This window comes from Dromaius novaehollandiae, chromosome 1 (assembly GCF_036370855.1).
Source record: "Dromaius novaehollandiae isolate bDroNov1 chromosome 1, bDroNov1.hap1, whole genome shotgun sequence".
Taxonomy (NCBI): Eukaryota; Metazoa; Chordata; class Aves; order Casuariiformes; family Dromaiidae; genus Dromaius; species Dromaius novaehollandiae.
Genome location: NC_088098.1, coordinates 213,080,013 through 213,102,909, shown reverse-complemented (window position 1 = coordinate 213,102,909; position 22,897 = coordinate 213,080,013). Strand labels below are relative to the sequence as shown.

Below are 22,897 nucleotides of genomic sequence, written 5' to 3'. Positions count from 1 at the left end.
AATAAGATGACTCCTAGATTTACTAGATTTACTACACATATTTGTTATGACTGTCCATTACAGGACTTAAATTTCTTCTGAATTAAATTTACCATCACTTAATTGCACGCAGTAAGTCTATGTAGCTGCCTTGCAGTTTCTAACTTAATACTGACTATAGAAGATGTAAAGGAGGGGATCACACTTCATGGACACTGTGAGCCAGGCAGCTTCTTTCCTCTTTAAAAATCCCTTTTGTGTATGAAAGTCCTTTCTATAAATAACCACCACACTGCAGTTGAATTTTTCCAGCTACGACTAATTTTCCAGATTGCTAAACTTTTTTTTTTTTTTTTTTTTTATGCTTTCCCAAATAATTCTCCACCACTGGTCCACATCTTTCCTGAAGTATGGTACCTTAGGTTTAGGATTTTGCATTTCTCTTTAGTAAAAAGCATATCCATTTTTCCAGACTGCCTTTTAATTTCCTGAGCTCTCCTGAAATTAATCCTGTTTTCCAGAGTGCCAATAATATTCTACTCTCGTTTGATGTTATCTTTAATTTTCATGATCATCACCTTCAGCCCGTGACAGATACTGTTAATGGAAATGTTGACAGTTACCAAACTTCCAGAAGAGGGTACCGTGGATATCCATTCTATATGTCCTTCCAGTTCAACAGGGGATCATTTAAATTATGATGAGTACAGTTTTCCAAGTTGTTTTTTATTCATCTTAAGGGGTTTATCTACAACTGCTTGATGAAAACATCATGTGAAATAGTGTCAAATAACTCATTATTACCAAGAGATATAACTTCTACTGCTTCTGCTCTGCACATGTGCCCTGTTGCCCTGTCATACATAGAGAGAAAACAGTATTTGTTCTTGACAAATCCACAGTCTGTCTTCTTCTTGTTTCTTTTCTTTTCCTTTTCCTTTTTTTTTTTTTTTTTTAACTTTCTTCTCTAGCTGCTTCCACATAACTTGTTTCATTACTTGTCTCCGTCATTTTCCAGGAGTCAATAACCAAACATCTGTGAACTCTCAGCATGAGCATGGTTCCTTCTCGTTGAAGTCAGAAGAACGGAAGCAGATGCTTAAGTGCTTTTCTAAGGGGGAATGGACAATGACAACATGGCAAGTGTCTGTACCAGATACTTAGGGGAAATGTCAATATACCAGGCTTTTTCTCATGGGACACCCTGGCGGGTGTCTGATCCAAAACCATTTCATGTTCCTACCAGCAGCTGATAAGAAATACTGTCTGTATTGACCAGGTTTTAAATATTGCTGGAATAGTAAATAATAAGGAAGAGAACTCTCACAGAGTGACTTGCAGTCCAACAAAATATTTTATAAAGCAAGAAAATATATCTGAGAACCACAAAGGCTATGTCTACACTGTAGAGATCCGTCTTCAAAAGCAGTGACTCAGAGATGCATTTAAGGTCATCGTGCTTCAACAGGACCATTCTGGAACAAAATGATCCTTGGATATATAAAAAATACCAGAATATCATCCCTCTGACAGTTGGAAACCTAGTTCTAATTTCCTGTCTAAATTTATCCATAGCCAGGGCATGTGCCAGTAGAAGACTTTTCAGCTTTACTGAGGTTACATAAGAAATTCCAGTGTCCGGCTTGTTGTTATTGTTGTTTTATCATTATAAACTGGAAAATTGAAACTTGAAATAATATACTGTACTTAGCAGTGATGATAAATAAGCACTGGTAAAGTTTATTGGAAAAAGGGTGGGCTTATCACCCACAACTTAGTATTTTTAAAATTAAATTATAATAGCTGTCTTAAAAATGCAGTTTAATCTAGTGTCTGTGTGCATGAGAAAAGAGGGGGCTGAACAGATGGTCTCTTTGGCTAAGGAAATTTTTAATCTATTAATTTTCCTATTGCTCTCTGCTTTCTAGTGTCACTGGGAAAACAAAATCATCCGCATTGCCTTCATCGTACTTGAAGGTCTGCAAGACTCTTGCTTCAGAAGCTTCCTATCAGAGTTAGGATGTTTCTTTCTCTCTTTATCTCACCCTGGAAATTTAAAATATAGGCATTTGGAGTTTCATCCTTCTCTCTGCCTTAGAAATTGGCTTGTGTCAGAGGCAGCACATCATCAAGGGATAGCATTCTGTGGCACTGAAAATCCACTTTTTCAGGTGTTTGGCTACTGTCTTTCTGTCTGTGCCAAGATTAGATTTTGGATCCAGAAAATCTCTACTGTAGGTTTTCAGGAAGTTTGCTGTCAGAAAGGAGTAGGGGGGCTGCCTTCCTTTGCAACCTAGAGGCCATGCCAGCTGCAATGGGCAAACCATACCTAAAACCTTCTCTTCTAGTCCAAAAATTGCAGATACTATAGCATTTAAGGCTCACCTGAATCTTGTCTGCAACATACACTTTTGCTCCTACAATTCGAACTACTGAGTTTAAATTAAATCTCTGGCTTGGCGTATGGCATTTTGACAAAAATGCCAAGAATAAAACATATGGAAAGGAAGTCTTTTGCACTTTAATTCAACAAGAATGAGTTAAAGATGCAGAGCTACACAGCTGATTTTTTGCCTTTGGGTTTGATGAACAACCTGATCAAACCCATCTGTTATTTAAAATAACAAGAAATATCATGTCATCTGACTGATAGATACTTTGCATAATGCACTCAGTCCAGTCCAAGTAGTAAAGGGAATCTGTGGGAACTTCATTTCAGTGTTGTACTACACGTGTTTCCCATCCTGAATACATGCAATACATCACACAGATGTATCTCAGTGAGAAACTAGAAGCCCCATATTATTATTCTTTACATATGAAAAGTTAATATGTGATTAAGCACCAGGAGCAATATTTAATAATCTGAGAGACACTGAAAGCTTCTTTTAACAAATTTTTAATATAACTTAATTTCCTCCTTCATTTACCTAATCAAAAAACAAAACAAAAACAAAAACAAAGTAATATACTTGCCTTTTCATAGATAATGTGTATTTGGATTTCAGGTGAATCCCACCTCAGCTCACTTCAACAGAGTCACCATAACTTGTATCAGTTTAAGAATATGCCTGTCTTTAGGTTAAATGGTCTAATCCACCAAGTTGGTCCCACAGTCAGATTTGACAGCCAGCTGTCATGGTATTCTTGATCTTCACTATAGAAAAGATCTGCCAAAATAGATCCTTTTATAATACTGAAGTCATCATTTAATAGTGACAGTTCTTGTATGGTCACTTTGTTACAACAGATCTAATGTTGGAATAGCAGTCTGCTAATATGACCAATATCATGAAAAAAAAGTCATTTCCAGGAAAAGAGAAGAAAGTTGAAAATTAGGTACTTTGTGACTGCTCAATTTTAACGAAAATTAGTATCAGAAGGATGCCCATAAAAATATAAATATAGTTACAGAAACATCTGCCACTACAAGTTCACTGCTTTCTTTCTGAGACTTAGATTCTACATTCCTTGGGGGAAGCATTATTTGGAGAAGGAGAAGGAGGAGGAAGAAGAAGGGAGGGAAAGAAAAAGGAAGGAATGGAGGAAGGGAGGAAGTAAGAATCTTTTTTTGAATTCAGTTATACAGCACTTCAGGTGGTGTGTATATATGTGAGTGTGTGTATGTATGTATGTATTTCTTGTATTTCTTGTATTTATTTTCTGCATTTATTGTACACACATATATATGTACACATATGTATATGTATATGTATATGTATATATATATGCATATATTTCATATTTTAAAAACCAGAAAATTAGAAAGTGAAAACCAAAATGTCCAACTCCTTGTAAACTACCATATCTATAAACGGAAAGGGTCCCGCCTCTGCTGGTATTCCACAGAGGATTACTGAAATATGTATTCAAATGGTAAAAATATTGGAACAGATAAAATTGTGCTATGTAACCCTGAAAAACCCAGAGACCTAACTAATGAAATCTTAACATGTAATGTTTCCCCATCTTTCTTGCCTAATAGGAGGTTTCACTTTCCCACTTCATTTTTTCCCAAATCGGTGTGAGGTCTCATATTCTATGGGCTAAGGATTAGCGTTGTTTGTTTTCAGCCTGAATTTATAATGGACAAACAGTGCAAACATCCATTCATACAATACATCATGGGCCAGAAAGGTGAGTGCAAATTACAGTATTGCATAATCAATATTTCATTTCAATCGACCCAGGGAAGCCTCATATTTTTTCCACTCTGCAAAGATAGCCAAGGGAAAATAAGCCTGGCTTTTGAGTCCTCTCATCATGACAAAGTTCCATCTCTTATTTTGCACTTGATTTTTTTCTTCTATTTCTTGCCAGTCTCTGTATAGTTTTTATCTGAAAACACATACTTTTTCTTAGAATATATTGCTGGCAAATACGTTGATGGCCTCAATAATGAAGACAAAAGCATAAAGAAGCCAGGAATTTTACATTTGTTTTTGCACCTGTTGTTTTTGCAGCCAACACCCCAACTGGGACCAATGCTGTTTTGCTATTTATCAAAGTTGTGTTACCCTGACATGCTTGTAGAAGCCTGAGGATGAGGAAGCTGGCAATATTCCTTTCCCTTACTTTTTGTAACTAAAAGCTTGTCATCTGCCTTAAGTAGGTCTTCTAATGTCCTATATATTCAAGGACAGGACAGGCATGACCAGTGTGAGTTATGCCCTGCAGCATGGGTATCAAAGATGTCAGAAATGGATTTCCCTCTGTGTAAACTTGGCCTTCTAGCTTTGACTGGACACCCACATTTTAGATGGTGAAAGCTGGCTGAGATAAATCTCACCCAAAATATTTGTCTTCACTAAGCTAGATCTTCAGATACGTGTTATCCTGACGTAACACTATTGAACTTAACTGAACTTCCTTTATCAAAAGTGTTTAAGAACCTGTTCAGAACTGCAGTGGCAAACACTGCATCCTATACAGACTCTTGCCCCAAATATTAGACAGCATCATAAAATTGCTATTTGCAGACTGTGAGAGATCAGAACATGTCCAAACCAGAACATATGCATGAGTCCAGACACCTCCTGCTCCCTGTAAAGGAAGAAAAGCCAGATCTTGATGCTCCTGCTCACCTTGGTAAATGGTGTCATCATCCCAAGAGTTAAAGAAGTCAGCAGAACTACTCATGGAGTAAAACAGAACTAAGTGGCAGAGTAGGAAAGCAGAATCTGGCCCTGTGGATTTAAAATGGGAACTCCAAAACTGAGAGCCTCTCATAGTTAAGCAATGCAAAGTTCACAACAGCTTGTGCAGCAGCCAGCACCTCCCCATAGGAATGCTCTAGTACAAAATCAATTTGTCCCATTTACAGGAGTTCACCGCCTCATGGTGCTTAGGAGCTTGCTGTTGCATTCATCCGCCAAGCTCATACAACGAGTTTCAGGTAAACTGCTTTGGGTCACATCTTTCGAAGTGCCAAGTACCCTCAGTGCTGTTTTGTAACAAGCAGAACCTGACCAGAATGCAAACACAACATTTTTTTATGCTCTCCATGCTGTCTGCAAAACAGCACTATGGTCCCCAAGCAGATTGGAAGATAAATGGCTCCAGAATGCTCTCTTGGCAATGTGGTCCTCTGCTAGGGCCTGAAACTCCTTGAGCCATTTCAGCTGTCAGATCTCAGCGGATGAGCCAAGCGTTATCTTGTTCAAATCTGCAGGCCTGATTAGCACCTGTATTCTCACCCTGGTATCTGTGAGGAAGGAACAAACCTGTTCAACAGCTGCCTGGGTAAAAGCATACCCTGTAGTATATATCTCCACATTCTGCTATTATAGAGAGAAAATCTCAGGCAGCACACTGCAAATCTAAAGAACTGCTAAATGTTTCCTTCTTTGGAGGTGACTTTCTGCATCTACAAGCACTTCCAGGGTATGTCTTCCATGCATGATTCTGACACCGGTCCTTCACTTAGCCCTCAGTGGGTTTGAACTGGAACCATAAGAGATATACTTACCTGCAAACAGCACCAAGTTTAATTAGGCAAAGCCAATTAACACGTATGCAATGTCATGACGACGTGGTATATCCCTTCTGAGAACCAAATTAATGTCTCCACGCAGTAATACAATAAACTCTGTAGGCATAGCAACTCAATTTCCTACCGCAGAGCATCACTGTATAGCAGTTAAACAAGTTTCATGGCTACAGCTATGTACAACCATCCGAAAATATGAAACCTCAGCAGATGAACGTCTAGTCTGGTCGGGTCTAGCCAGACACCACTAGTGAAGTAGTTCAGGCTACGCGTATTTTCCTTCTTAATGCACTTTTTTTAGGGTGCAAGTAAAGGAAGTTGTTTTTGTAGATTTTATAAACTGCGTGAGAAATCTCTATTCGATTTACCCAGCCAGCACATATCTTAGGGCTTAGGTACTTAGTCACTTCATCTCCCTAGGTCCAATTCCTCACCTGACATTCATTCCCCTTTTGTATATTATTGGGTTCCAACACATGGACTTTCTCACTTTCTTTGGCACAGTACCTTGCACAAGGGCATCTGCTCTGCAGAGTCCAGGTTCATCCCACTTTAGCAACTGGTCTTAGGTACACAAGTGGTGACAAAAGCAGCTTAAGCTTTCTGCATAATCACTGGAGAGCCTTTGGTGAGGCATCACCTTCAGGCAGCACACACCCCTCTTCACCGACTGAGGACAGAGTTCAGAGTACTCGCCTTCCTAACTTGGCTGCTTCAGAAAAACCTTTAAAAATTAGTAAAATGAATCTATTCACAGATTTTAATATAGTCCAAATAACTAACCTCACTCGCTGAATAACTGTGATAATTGACTTAATTATACTATAGCACCTAGATTGTATTGGTTGGTTGTTTTTTGTCTTTGCTTAAGAAAACTGCTCACATACTTCTTATAAAACTCTACTCATGACAGCAGTGTATTGCTGTACTAGTGAGACAGGCTATAACGTATGTTAACAGTCTTTCTCTATATAATGCATCAGAGAGTGCCCAAAAAATCCAAGAAGAGTGTCTTTTCCATGGGATAATGTAGATTTTTGGTTAGTTTCATAAGGAGAAAAAACTGCAGAAGAAGAAAGAAATGTTCAGCTATTAAAAAAATGCTCATTCAGAATTTTCAGTTCAGACTTTCTCTATATTGTTCAGCAGCAAAAAAAACATACAAGTCCATAGAAATTCAATTTCCACTAGGTTTGCAGGAAACTCTCAGATTTAACTCTAAGAATGAGAACAGGAAATTACTATACAATGTCTTTTTTGTGTGTGTGTGTGAGCCAAGTTCCTAGCGGTGACCCGTTTGATTCCTTTTGTGGCAATTTTAACACTTTTATTATACCCATTTCTGAAATAGGTAACTCATAGAGAATGAGTTACCTGTGTCTTAAAGAACTGTTCTTTATGTTACTCTAGAAAACTTAATCAACCTGAGAAGTTTAACCATTCAGTTTGCTTCTATGCTGAAAGCCACTGCAATTCAAAGTTGGGTTTACCGTCTTTACCACCAATGCTTGGTTTACCAGCATACTACAGGACACAGGAATTCCTGATCAGAGACTTATGGACCTAGAAATGGTAAAGCTAAGAAGCAAGGATTAGGTGATTCTTGGATGCATGAGTGTTTTCACAAAAAAACTATCCTTCCGTAGTGAAAAAGTTATTAAGAACGAAAACATTTATTAAGAAAAACAGAGAAATTTTACGCTCTCTACCCTTTCCAACATTGCAAGGGCCTGAGTCTCATCTCCTCTATATCTCTTCTCTCTCCTGAGTTGTAAACTCAAGTAACTCCATTACTCTCACGTCTTTCCTGATTTACCCAATGCTAGATCAGATCAGTCCACATTTATGTTTATAACATACTGGAAAGTCGTGCATAGGTATTTGTGATTTAATTCTAACATTATACAGAATACTTGCTTAAGTTGTAAACTTAAATGGGCAAAGAATACTAATACTTAATTTATGCGACAAGAAATTTGCATACAGCAAATGACATTTTCTCCATTACTTAGTAAATTGCACAGTGTGTCTGAAGCCAGCTATAAGCAAAACACACTTTAATTGTCAATTTAAGTGGGATTACAGTGATATTGTTTCTAAAACTCAGTGTAGACTCTTCTAATAGGATTCATAACAGCATAGACGTATTTCCTAATTCGAACAGAAATTGCCTGTAAACTATTCTGCAACAAACAAAAGATTTCTGTTTAAGTTAATCTGTTACTTGAACAATGGCGGAACAATTTGGAAGTCTAGCGAACTCTTCTCTTAATGTACATTAGAGTTTTACATCTTTGCAAGCACTAATCCCTAGAGGCCCAGCAGGCGTATGTAGTGTTTCAAACTGTGATTTTCTTTCTCAGCATGTCATAGTGATATATATGAACTACAGGCTTCTGCCTTTGTGCTCTCTTCACAGATTTTTCATAATAAAGCTTCTCACAAGCTTTTTGGACGCTAGAGAGATTCAGCTATAACTTTGTCCAGGTCTTCCAGCTATAACCAGGCCAGGACTTAAAACCAATTATTTTTAAAGGATTTTCTAGATAAGCACAAAATTCTGAAAAACTACATGCTTGAGTCCGTTTTGACAATGAAGACTCAGTTAAGTATAGGTAAGTATATATAAGTATCTAACTGTGGACATGACGGTACGGCCAAATCGCAAATGTCACTCTTCATTTTTTCCATTAGCTCAAGAACTCCAAGTTCATTGCAGTATTTCAATTCAAATATCATTATTAGTCTCTGCATGGAATAATTCTGAAGTTCCTGAACATCAGTGAGTTCAAAGCCAAGGCAGTAGCCAATCTCAACAAGAGATGCTACAACTGAAAGCCATATTCTACATCTGCACCAGCTGGTCTCAGGAAGAACAACAGAATAATGATTCCCAAAGTTTCCAGAAGACAGGAGACTCTCAATAACATGGTGCTCCTCTGACAAAAATAACATTCAAACATGAACAATATTTTGAAATCAAGTCAAAGATAATAATCATAACCAGTCTAAAATTCATTCTGTAAGCGAGCTGCTCCAGTCTTGGCTTACAACAGTGAACTACAATTAAAGGTTTCTATCATGTGCTAAAAGCTTAGAAAAAGCTCTTCACTCACCCTTTTCTTATATTTCACTGTTTTTCTACAGCACTAAATGAATGCAATTTTTCTCTCAGAAATAAGAAGACTTCTTAGGCTCTTCTCCCACCCTGTAGCAGTAATTCCACAAATCTAGATGTGGCGTACAACAATTTCTAATAGACTGACAGAAATCCAGAATTACATGTCAGCCAGAAAGTATGCAGTACATTTTCAGATGGGAAGCAACAAGAGACAATGGAATTATGAACAAAGAAGGGCTCTATGTACAAGGCTATTCTAGGGAAAGAAAAAAAAAATTCCTTCCCTCCTAAGGAAAGGGTGTAACACCAGGAATGGAAAAGCTGAATGAGGCTATAACGGAATGCCAGACACACACTAGCCATTCAGCAGGTAACTGGATATAGGAACAACAAGGCTGTATTCACTAAAACACGGAAATAAAAAGCAAGGAGTGTTCTGTGGTCTCTATCATTGATAAACCTGGGCTTTGGACAAGCTGGAGGGAAAGTAATAGCTGAGGAAGGAACATAAGAAAAACATAAATGAGGGTATTTTCAGGAATCAAAGTAGTAACTGATGTAAGAACCTTGAACAGGGTTTCAGAAGTGGTAGGAGTTATGGACACGGGGACAAAAGGTCAGTGCACATCAAGAATTTACAAGCACAGACCAAATTTACAGTGTTGCTGGCTATCTGTACTGATGCGCACAGGATATCTAGTGTGTGTGCCTGAAATATCAGGCTCACTCAAATACATTTCACAGACGAGTGCGCATATTTCTGTCTGACATTGCCTTAAATCTTTCCCCTTGCATTACACCATGCTATTGTGACCAAGGAGACACACAACCCTTCCCACCTTACCCCGTTTTCCCTCTGTTCTGCCCCACTGGAAGTGAGACTGTATCCATGCAAAAGAAGAAAAGGAAAAATGAGTGTCAGGCTAGGTCCATAATAGTAGAGAAAAATCCATTTTAGAAGATACATCAGAACACAGAAGGAGCTCTACTGGATCAGAAAAAAAGGTGCATCTAGCCTGATATCCTGTCTCTGGTAGTGACCAGGTGTAGATGCCTAGGGAGTATAAGAAGATTATAAAGGTATAAGAACAATGCAAGCCTATATAAGATTTCTGCTGAGGACTCATTCCTCCAGATCTCAAATATTTACTATTCAGAAATATTCTGGGCCAGATATGGTATCCATACATTTCCTAACTCTGAATACGACTTCTCCTACATGAAGCTGTCCAGTGTCCCCTTCAATCCATGCAAGCGTTTTGCAATCACAGCATCCTGTGATGAGGCTTCCTGTATCCCACACATAACCACCAGTCGTGCAAAGAAGTACTTTCTTTTCTTTATTTTGAATTTGTCTTCTGCCAGTTTCACTGGATGTTCCCTATGTCTTGTATTAGAAGAAGAAAGTTATTTTTAGGTCATCCTCACTAAGCTGATCTTTGCTGACCCTCTGCATGACACTCATGATTTTACAGATCACTCTCTAGAGAAACTTGATCCAATTAGACCTGCTTTGATCAGGGCACTGGACTAGATGGCCTCCAGAGGTTTCTACCCTTCCAACCTCAACTGTTCTATGAGTCTAGGAGCTCTTTTCCAGGCTGAAGGTTCCCAGCCTACAGATTCCACTTCAAATATGGAAGCTGCTCCTTACTAGTGATCATCCTTGTTGCTCTCCTCTGAAACTCTGCATCCTTACCATATCATTTCTGAGATGGGCAACTATGATTGCACAAGATCTCAGATGAGGAAATAAATGAGAAAAGAGATTTCTATTCGTCCTTCAGAACACTGCAAGTTTGGAGATTGTAAGCAAAGAAAGATTTAACTCCAAACACAAAAGAACATGAGTTCTGCTCAAACTCTATAAGGAAGTCTCTGAACTAGAGTTTCACATGTGAACACAGCTAGGCTCAGGCCTCTTGCTAGCAGGACAATATTTAGTATTGTTCTTTATTAGTCTCTCTGTTCACAGTTTTGAAGATAAGGCAAGTTGAGTAAAGATAAGGGTGTTGGTGCCTTTGCAATCTGGAGTTCAGGAGAGCTCTGATGTTCTCTACTCTCTACAGACCAACTGGGTGATCTAAGGTAGTCCGTTGGGGCTACACCCACCAAAGATCTCAGGCACCACCTTACACCTTGCTTCCCAAATAGGTGCCATGGCACCTATACAGTCCATGTGAGATGAAGGGGAATACAGTGCCTTAGCACAGGACTGGTACATCTGTACCATGCCAAAGGTGAGTTGCCGCAAACCAACCAGTCAGGTCCAGATACAGATTTTTGCAGACCCCTCTTGCAAGCAAACATGCAACGGGATTGAAGACAATCTGCAGTGCAAAGCAGTCTCAAGCTAAATAGATAAGGCAGCTTTCTGGAAGGTGAGTATAAGCCTTTCCTATGGCTGTCAAATACAAATAACTGTGTGCTGCGCTTGCCCAGACCATGATGCTCTACAATGAGACTGCATTGTAGACCATCAGATGATTCTGATGGGAACAGAAATTGCAAGGATCTCAAGGGAGGCATCAGAGAGGTGTTAGTCTGCTAAGTGCAGGCAAGACAGCAGCAGTACTGGATAAGATCTGCAGCAGAATTTGTACTATTTTGGTAGTTTCAGTGCTGAAAACACAGGTGCTTGCTTCTTGTGTAGCTCAGGAAATATGATTTTGCCATTACGAGTAAAAGGCCAAAGGCCTTGTATTGACCTAGCAGCGTAACATCCCAGGAGCTGTCTGTACTTGACTCAGGCTGAGATGATTTAGGTTGTTTTAGCTGTGATAACAATTGCCTAGCAGTCAGGTGAGTACTGTCAAACGTGTTTTTAGCTTATCTCTGTGAATACTGTATCCAATAAAGGTCTAACAAACCTGTGTTGTCACAGGGGAACAAACATTAAACCTTTATGGAAGTTAGGTCTGGGGGAGGATGTTGTACTAGTTCAACTAACAGCTAATGGGTAAAGATAGTCAAACTTCTGTTACAAACAAAGGAAGAAAGGGCATGTGAGCAGACTGTGTTATAAAAGAAAACCCAAATGGATCCAGGACCAGAAGGAAGAGGAGGTCTCTACCATTAATACCTTATTCCTCCCAGGAGAGAAGTCAGGATGCTGATGACTTGCTGCGGTTCCCTCTTCTTGAGAAAAAAACAGCTACTTGGCCCCGGGGGCAAAGAGCAAGCGTAACACCAGAGAGAAGGGGTACATACCAGGAAGCTTATACGTAACAATTTTTATGGTATTATTAATGGTACTTCTCTTAAATAACTAGATTAGTTGGAATATAAGTGTTCGTATCATTTTTACCACTATGTATGTGCTACTAATAATAATGGTCGTATGTGGATTAGACTATAACAAAAGCATACGTGCCACTGCTGACTTAAGTTATCTACGTATACAGGTTGTGGTTTTAAGTATAATATCCTGGTCACAGAAAAATCCTGTTACTGTCCTTCCTTGACTGCTTCAGTTCTTTGGATAACCTGGGTGTAACTTTTCTTTCTATGTCTATGAAGGTTTTGTCAACCATGCCAAGTGCCAGTTTGAGTAGATGGCGACAGTTGTTTCCATATTGCCAGTGGGAGTGGGGTTCAAACTCAGAGCAGTCCCATCCCGTGCCTGAGTTTCCTGGCCTGGTGAGGCAGTTAGCTCACTCCAGACTTTAGTTAAGCTGCAGATCATATGGATTTTTGGGAAGCCTGAACTCAAGCTATAGAGAGAATAAAGAGATGCTGTTAAGTATCAGTCCTCTCTGGTGTGAAACAGCTAGAGTGGTACTTTAAGTATGTTAGGGTGATACGAAAAAAATTTACCTTCAAGACTGAGGTGTGCCCTGGTATTTAATACTGAGGATTCCACTAATAACATGAAAATATTTAAACCAATTAATTGGTCTCAGAGGATACTAAGACTTTGAATAATAATAATTTAAAAAACCCTCTACCCTTCTTAATGTTTGTTGGAAGAACATCCCTCCCCTTTCTTCTCTAAAACTAAATATGGGAAACATGGAGTGTGAGGTCTAGAAAGATCTGATAAAGAGGAGCAGAAAAGAATAGGAATTCTATTATCTCCAGATATTTGCTGGTCAGCTTTCAAAAATCCAGCAGGCTTGCACATCTTGGAGAAACTGGGTATCAAAGATGATAGCAGGTAACAGGTTGCATGCACAGTTAGCAGAGATCTGAATGAACATGAAGTCCTTTGTGGCAGATTTAGCTCTTAAAAATGTAACAAACCCGGCACATCTACCTCTAGTTTGGGGTTTATCTAGTTTCAGGCAAGGTGACAATATAGACAGAAACCATGTCATGCTCTGTTACCTCAGCTTTGCTTCATGGCTGTTTTGCTGCTACGTTTGGAATTGAAACTCTGAGAAATATCTTTCCATGAAGTAGAATTATTGAATTTCCCACAGTTACAGCTGTCAGCCATACTAATTTCAAGATGCTCAGTATTTAGTGAGTGTGTCACTGGCTTACTGTTATTTAAAGAATCATGTTTATAGCATCAGAAACTACACATAGCAATATAAAAATTGCTTTTGAGGTTGATTAAATACCTTAGCAGAGTAGACATTCATTCCCTTGAGAACTTGTACAAAGAGACTAAAACTAGATGAAAAGAAAGAAAGGATTTAATAAACATTATTTCAAGATGGGAGCTAATTTCCTACAGGGAGTGATCCCTTTCATATCATCAGTACATTCCCTTTGTCTGGAAACTTTTCATATCATTGACATAATCCTTTTCTTCTACAAACTTTCACTGTCATAAAAGAGACCCAAGGAGAAACCTCTCCTCTTTTTTTTCTCTCTCTCCTTCCTCCTCTATTCTAACATAATTCATGTCCAAACACTTTTGACTTCAGCAATTGTGAAGAAATTTATTAAGAAATTGTTGCTTTTTGAAAGAATGCTAAAAGCAGGTCAAGGATGCGTGTTCTTAGGAAATAAAAGGGCCGTCAAGAGAATCTTTCAAGATTTAACTTTTTGGGGAAAAATGACTTTTAAACTCAGAAGCAGGCACCTTGTGGAATGGCTGGAGCTGAGCTAGTGAGATGAAATGGAATGGCATTTGTTTTATTCGCCTGCCCTTAATGCTGACATTTCTCCAAGGTAGATGTTTTGAACAGACAAGGGGAAAATAGACAAGCAATTAAATTCTTCAGCCAAAGAACTGAAGAATTTAGGAACTGTGAGTTGAACTCTGTGTTTTCTCAAAATCTTAATTTCTGTTTTTCTTGAAATCTCTTTGACTTTTATCTCTGACGCTGGGCATGATTCAGCTGTAGATAAATGATGTCATCTCTCACTTCTTGGTTTCCAGGAAGCTGTGCCCATCTCTCTCAGCAAAGGCTGTTAAGTATCATTATCTTTGCCATTTTGTAAACTAAATTTCAGGTTATAAAACTGAAATTAGGTACTGGATATTGACTTTGGAAGTGGCATAACAACTCCAGTGCATGCAACGTGTAACACGGAAGCAAAGCACAGCGTATTTCACATATGCTCCACTGCTTCCCAATTAAAAAGGTTCAAACCCAATTCAGTGCTCCTGTTTTAATCTCCAAGGCCAAGACACCAACACTTCGCTCCTTCCTTTGTGAGCCATCTAGACAAATGGAAGACAGGCTACAACTCTGAATCAGAAATGGCTTAGTGGAGAAATACAGAGAGTGTAACTCCTTATCACCAGAAAACAGAGCCTGGTGATCCTCGGAGCAGAACGCCTGTCCTCCTCCTCCTGCTCCTCGCCTTGCGCAAATTATGTCACAGTAATGATGGCTTGCTGCACGACAAAGGAGGAGACATAATGGAGGGCAAGAGGAAAACCAACCGCATAAGAATGACTGAATCAAATAAAAGGGCAACATGGCTCCTGTCTGCCAGATTCTCTGTAGCTCTTAATTTGGTTTGTAGTATTCTAGTAGCACAGTGATGAATGATGGCTTGAAGAAGCTGCATCAGAAACGCAAGGGTTATCTGAACATCCTAACTCATAACTAGGAACAGAAGTAATATTATAGTAAAAATGCAAGCATTTTTTTTGGTTTTGTTTTTCTTACACCACAAGTGTAAGAGACTTGCAGTGCCTTGCTGATCGTACCAGATCTTTGACACCGATTACAAGATCTCCTATTCCTATTATTTACCGAAATGAAAAAGGAACTTGGTTCAGTTTAAAGATTGGGTTATACAAAGAGATTTTGGTGACTATTTGCCTCACAGAGAATTGCTGCTAGATAAATGTACGATCCTCCAAATAAATACATAAAAATAATCTCTGTGAACTTTAAGATATTCTTGAACCAAAGTAGCAGAGAGTAGTAACGCATTAAATATAATTATTCTTATAAATTACAGCTTGAATTATTGATAGAATATTGACCCACATAGTATATCTCTAATAACCAATTCCTACTATCTACACTTACAAGTTAATACACCCTAATAAAGGATTAGCAGCAGAGAAGATGAAACTATAAATTCAATCTTTTTATCACAGTATATTTTATTAAAATCCATTAGATTCTTTTGCTGTATACAAGGTCAAACCAAAAACGTATCCAACACTAGTTTAGCTAAGTTGCTGCAGAAGTAAAAGCACATGGAAGAGTTTACCAGGCCATCTTTGACTTTAAAAAATGTAGTCTTTCAGCAATTCTATCAGAATTATGAAAAATAATTTGTTGTGGTTTTATATGGCTAGGTTACATGTAACATAGCGGTGGTAGGAATAGTGAAATGAACTGTCCTAAATGACAACTTTAATAATTACATTTCTCCAGCATAAAACTTTCTGAGATGAATAAGAAATTTATTTTTATTAGTTTTATTCTGTGTTGGTAGGGAAATAAATTTTCTTTTATTTTATTATCATGTTAAACATCTATAGGATTGCAGTAACTTCTTCATTAATATCTCCTGATCAGATCCTGATCTGAGCTTGCAGGGTTCATGACTGAGGAAAGAAAAAAGAAAAAAAAACCCAACCACTCACCAAGAAACACCAAAAAACCCTGCAACATCCTAGTGTCAAAATCTGCTTTTCTGATTTGTAAATTAACAAGATTATTCTGGAGTCAGTGAAGAGTAATAAATGTGATAAAGTACTGTTTAAATGTGCAAATAACTTGCAGAGACCAAAGCACTCTAATTAATGTACTACTATGAAGAAGGTACTCAAGAGTGTGCTTTCATATCTCTGCCTTTGCAAATAATAATATTGTTTTGCACATACATGCATATACCTTATTTTATGCGTACACCTTATTTGCAAAAGTGCTATTGCATGCCTTATTTATGTAGATACCTGACTTTATATTATTTGCATATGCTAGCGCATTAGGAGTATTTAATATCCCGTACTAAAACTGTGGCACTATTTTGTTTAAGCCCAGTAAAATTGTATAGTGTCAGATTTTTAATACTCAAGAGAACTTACAGCTCTAAGCAGACAAAGATGCAAATTCCACAAGGTGAAAAACGACACAAAGAAAGAAGCTGCTTACAAGGCTTCACACCGCCAGTGAATGCAAAATGGAGCTAGGCGACACTGAATGTGCCTTACCAGGTGAGCTGGTATCCAAACCCTGAATCATTTTTTTATCACAACACTCCTGAGGCTATATTTTAAATAGAGTTGACTGGGAAAATTCTGACAAGATGCATTTACTCTGGAATTTCTCAGCCTGCCAACACTGCAACATTTAACAATCCTTGCTCGGTGCTGACGAGCATGCAATGGACCTCAGGCAAGAGCTCACTGGAAATCTAGTAGTTGCATGCAGGTCCTTCCCAGCTCACCACTGAACCTACCAAGGCTTTCAAAGCTTTCCCTCTCTGGATAGCAGCAGTGAGACTTCTCCACAACAGACTGATCAGTTTTATTTCTGATTATTTCCTGCTGAACTGAAGTGAAATTGGTGAGTTCATGCCAACTTCAGTCAGCAGTTGCTGGGCTTCTGAAGGCCATGGCTGTGCTGCGGAGCATCAGAGCATGAGCGGCCAATGATTATGGGGATCACTTGTCCTAGCAGAAAAGCCAAACACTTGTGGCAAAAACTGAAATAAATAGAAACATCAGCTCCATGACATTTTTTCAACTTTTTGTTTTATTTGATGAAAAATGGGATACTAGAGATATCCAAACACAAAATGGTTTACAGAAAAAAAATAAGGTTGCTTAGCAATTGCATACTGCATCTCCCAGCAGTAAATTTTGTGTTCACAGGGTCAGAAGCTATACTCTGCACTCAAAAATTCTATCTATAAAATACTGTTTGTTCTATGCATATGGTCGAAGTGAAGGCCTGTAGAAAACACAACTTGTAATTCTGTTTCATATCTCAGTCAAGTCAGTCAGGAATGACCAGACATTTTCTATTCAAGAACTTTCTAAGACTAAATTAATTTTTATTAGCCTGAAAAATTATATTTTTTTAAGTCTAGATTGTTTGTATGTAAATTTTTCTCAGGGTTATGTTATCCCTAATTAAAACACACAATCACAGACCCACAGAATAGTTGGGGTTGCAAGGCACCTCTGAAGATCATGTGATCCAACTCCCTGCTCGAGTAGGGTCATTTAGAGCACGTTGTACAGGATAGTGTCCAGATGGCTTTTGAATATCTCCAAGAATGGAGACTCCACAACCTCTCTGGGTTCAGCCACCTTCACAGAGATGAAGTGTTTTCTTATGTTCTGACAGAATCACCTGTGCTACAGTTTGTACCCATTTCCTCTCATCCTATCACTGAGCATCACAGAGAATATTCTGGTCCTGTTCCCTTTACATTATAAACATTCATCAAATCCTCCCCTGAGCCTTCTCTTCTCCAGGCTGAATAGGCCCAGATCTCTCAGCCTTTCCTCATATAAGAGATGCTCCAGCCCCTTAATCATCTTCATGGCCCTTTACTAGACTTGGTCCAGTAGCTCCATATCTCTCTTGCACTGGAGAGCCCAGCACTGGACACGGCACTCCAGATGCGGCCTCACCAGGGCCAAGGAGAGGGGAGGGAAGGATCACTTCCCTCGACTTCCTGACAACACTTTGTCTAATGCAGCTGAGGGTGCTGTTGACTTTCCTTGCCACGAGGGCACATTAATGGCTCATGGTGTCCACCAGGACCCCAAGGTCCTTCTCTGATATGCCTTCTGCCAGTACTGGTGCATGGGGTTATTCATCCCCAGGTTCAGCACTTGGCACTTCCTGTTGTTGAACTTCATGAGATCCTTCTTGGCCCATTTCTCCAGCCTGTTGAGGTCCCTCTAAATGGCAGCACAACCATTCACCATATTAGCCATTCCTCCCAGTTTTGTGACATCTGCAAATTTGCTGAGGGAGCTCTCAGTCCCATCTCCCAGGTCTTGAATGAAGACGTTAAGCAGTATGAATACTCCTGTCAACTCCCAGGGAATGCCACAAGTGACTGGCCTCCAAGTGTACACTGTACCGCTGATCACAACTCTTTGAGCCCGGCAGCTCAGCCAGCTTTCAATACATCTCACTGACCACTTGTCTAGCCTGTGCTTCAGCAGCTTGTCTATGAAGAGGTTACAGGAGACAGTGTCAAAAGCCTTACTAAAATCAGGATAAACATCTACTGCTTTCCCCTCATCTATCCATCAGTCAGTCATTCCATCAGAGAAGGTGAGCAGGTTGGTTAAGCATGATTTCCTCCTTGTGAATCCATGCTGCCTACTCCTGACCCTCTTATGCTTCGCATGCTTAGAGATGGCATGCTTAGATAGGATGAGCTGCTCCCTCACCTTTCCAGGGATCGAGGTGAGGCTGACTGGCCTTTGATTCCCTGGGTCCTCCTCCTTGCCCCAATTGAAGACTGGAGTGACATTAGCTTTCTTCCAGTCGTCAGGCACCTCTCCTGATCACCAGGACCTTTCAAAGATGATTGAGAGGGGCCTTGCAATGACATCTGCCAGCTCCCTCAGCACTCGTGGGTGCATGTCATCAGGGCCCCTGGGCTTGTGGATGTCCAGTTTGCTAAAGTGATCCCTAATCCGATCCCCTTCCACTAAGTCCTCCTCCAGACTTTCCTCCAGCCTCTGAGGTTTTCTGAAGGCCAGTCTTACCAGCATAGACCAAGGCAAAGAAGGCATCAAGTACATCTGCCTTGGAATAAATGAGATGGAAGTAAGCATTTATGGGAAATAGATAGAAAATAACAAAAAGTCTCAAGTAAGGACACTTCATTAGCATTATTCAGGTATTCTTCAGAATAGATCCTAAAGATCTTTAAGCATGCTGGGTCTTCTCCAACTGAAACACTTACAAATGTTTATTTTAAATAACCAGTGGGATTAATCAGATGCTTGAAGTTAATTACATACTGAAATACTTTTCTGGACTGGGACAAAAGATATAAATAAATTTTAAGAGTCACTTCATTTGAAAACTAAATGTTAAAGGCAAAGCAAGTAATTAAAACTTCAAATGAAAATGGCATTTATCAATCCAAAACTCATAATGATTTTGTGTTTCCCTAAACTTTGGTCCTGTAGCAAAGGCTCAGAGGGGATCTTATTTACCTTCATGGTACTCCTCACAGAAGCTGTCACATAATGAAGTCTCAACTTTATGGTTTTGGTGTTTGTTCAACTAGAGACTGAACTTTACAGAACTGCTAGGTTATTACTGTGGTGTTTTCTCAGTGTTTAGGAGAACATTCTCCTTCTTTAAGACTCAGGTAAATGATGTGATTTGCCATGAAATCTCACTGGCATTCTTTGAGTGATGCAGATGAAATATTTCCACACAAACAGCAAAAGCCATTGTTGTCCTGATGTTCTTCTTATGTATGTGCTGCAACATTTTATCAGTTCTCAGACATAAACCTAAATGTCTGCTTCTCCTCCAGTTGTTGATTTCCCCCTTGGTACTATTATCCATCATTTCAGAAAAACATCTGTCATATCAGAGAACTTAAGGTCAAAAAGCAGATGAGTGTAACATAAATCTCTCTGTATAATACTCCTCCCATGTGAGGGAATAAGCCCACATACACAGAGGGTTTGGCCAAGCTCTCTGTAGTACATGGTTTTACATTCAAACAGACGTCCGTATAATAACTCTATCCTTCCCTGATCCTTAGGGCTGTCTTAGCACTGTATCTCTCCCAAAGTAATTTCTGACGTTCCGGATCACAATAGTTGTGCTGTTTTCCCATAAGAGAGGATAGAGATGGTGGTGACAGCACACAAAAAGTACTCAGTTGGCTTCTTTTATCAGTTTCAAGTCTTCTTTGCAGTGTGGTGTAATTTAACCCGCTGCTATTTTAACAGCAGATTTAACCTGGGACATATTCAGGCTTACTGGGCAGCACAGAAATAGGAACTAATTGCCCTTAAATTAGCTTTTAAATGAGCTTTTGTTCTCAAAATGTAGGATTTGTCTAAATTTCCCTTTTAGATAACTGTACGAAGTTGCCATTTCTTATTTTTGAGAGCGATACATATTATTTGTAGTAATATTTGTAACAGATAAGTTACAATGGCACTCAGTTTAAGGAAAACAAGCAACTAAACTAATAAAAAGTTGAGAGCTGTCCAAGGAGTTTTCATATAAGGGTATCTTGCAGTTAAATTTCTCCAGTGACCTTCTACAACAAAGCTCCATGCTGCATAAATCAGATGAACAGTCTGATATATTGTAACTAGAGTAATTTATTTGTAAAGAGAAACACCTGCAAAAATGTCTTTTGTGTGTTTTCCTATAAATAAAGCAGAAATCTTGCATCATGAAGATAAAAAAGCCTTATATTCTTAGTCAGTGTCCTCAGCCCTGTGGTCTCTGTAAACCCTTCGATTCCATCATAATGAATTGGTTTTCAATTGGAAATGAACAGTGTTGCTTCACCTTGATATAAGGGATGTGACAAAATCAGAAAAGTCAGACAGTTCTCCTGAGTTTTAAAGTGAATATTCTGATTTACAGCTTTGGAGGCTATCCACAGAAATCTATTCCCATAAATGCCATAATTTTATACATATTTATATAACACTGGGGCAGGCAGAGGCCTTCAAGGGAACTCATTGCTTACCCAACTTGACTCTCACAGTATGTTCTTCTTAGATTTTAAATAATTAATTTAATGATAACAGAATTAAACCAAAAGGGAAGGCTTCAGAAATCCTGGATTGCAGAAATGGGATTCAGATAACTCAAGATTTATCCCTGGCTACTGAAATCTAGAGGATTTGAACCCTGTATCCCGATTATGAACAGGTTTTGTTCTATCCTAAACAGTTCTGCTCTATCCTAAACTCTGATAGAGAGTGTGAGGCGAAAAAATATCCTTCTGTAAACCTTTTTGTTTGTTGGGTTCTCTATTCAGAGGTCGATTTTATGTTAGGATTGTAATTATCATGGTACAGGCCTCTAAAAGAAGGTCCACTCCTCTGCATCCAGGCACAATTAATTACTGTTTCAGGCATAGAAAAATGAATATTCCAATTTTTTTCATGTGTTTACAAACCAAAGGCAAGGATTTAATCTTGTCTATAGAATAAATAGCAGGAGTTAAAAGAGTTGGAAGTTAATAAAATAGACAAGTTCAACAAAATGGTGCAGGACTTTTTTGTTTGTTTACCTCAAATTAGTTGATTCAGCTATCTCAGTGTAAAATTTGATAAGATGCAAGGCCAAGGTAGGTTTTGCCTTGATGTTGCTAGTCTATGTCACGTCTGTACTTTCCAATTAGATTTAATTTTAGTGAGTTACTCTACTGCAAAAATTGTCTCTGCCTCTAACAGCGTTCTGCAGCGTGATACCTATTTCAAGCCAAAAGTAACCTTCCCAAAAAAACACCCACCTTGTTTGCAGACAAGAGAAAAGCATAGGTCACAACACAAGAGGTTATTGCTGCTGAGACTGTGGGTATTTCTCTATCTGGACAGATACAAACCTATGAAAGCAACTGCTGAATACCCTGTTTTCATGTAAATGCCATGCAAAAGTGGTAATAGGTTGTGCAGCAGAACCTTGGTGAAGGCACAAAGAAACACAGTGAATCCCCCTCTCCTCTATCATGCTGACATCTGCGGCACCCAGCAGAGAAAAAGAGAAAGTGGTTTGCAAACAAATTACTTCTTCATTTATTATCTGGGGAAAAAAAACATAATAGAAGAGAGAAGGGAAGAAATACTTGGGGCCAGCTGCCACTGTCATGCTAAGGCTTGGTTGATGCTGAATGAGATATTCAGCAAGAGCTCGGTTCCTTTGAGCTGATCTTACAGTCACTATAGTTCTGTCTTAAGTTTTCTCTAAAAACAATTTGAGGAGGCAAGAAGGGTTTTCCCCTTTTGCTCGAACAGCCCAGGTAAGGGACTCATGGGAAGTGGTGCTGCCTTGATGCCTTGGTTGGAAGGTGCTTGGTGGTGCTCCCTGCCCCCAGGGCAGAGCTGGTGGTGGATAGCAGGGAGGGCAGTTGCAAGCTGCCTAAACACAGAAATACTCCTTACAAAACCTGAGCTGACTGTTTGCACAGAAATGGACCATAATCTTCGATTAGCCCTCTGCCTTTGAGTCTTCATTCAGCTGCCAGTCTCCCCACATGTGAATGCAGTCATTTCACATGCACCATCTCTAGTCTTAAACTGCCAGTTCCTTTGATTACTGCAGGCAGAGATTTGTGTTCATATTTAAGAGCCGTGCCAGACAATTTGTGCTGTCCATAAGGTGGTTTTCAGTGGGGTGTGTTTTACAGGTGCTTTCAATTCGAGAAGCGAAAATGACTACCTGCAAGGTGCAGAAAATCTCTAAGAGATTGGTGCAAGCATA

At 39.1% G+C, this 22,897-nt stretch overlaps 1 long non-coding RNA gene across 1 annotated transcript in view; it reads right to left on the bottom strand.

The window, feature by feature from the left end:
* The window catches only part of LOC135330626 (uncharacterized), a 546,609-nt gene that overhangs the window by 286,734 nt on the left and 236,978 nt on the right, over window positions 1-22,897 (bottom strand). The window lies entirely within an intron of this gene.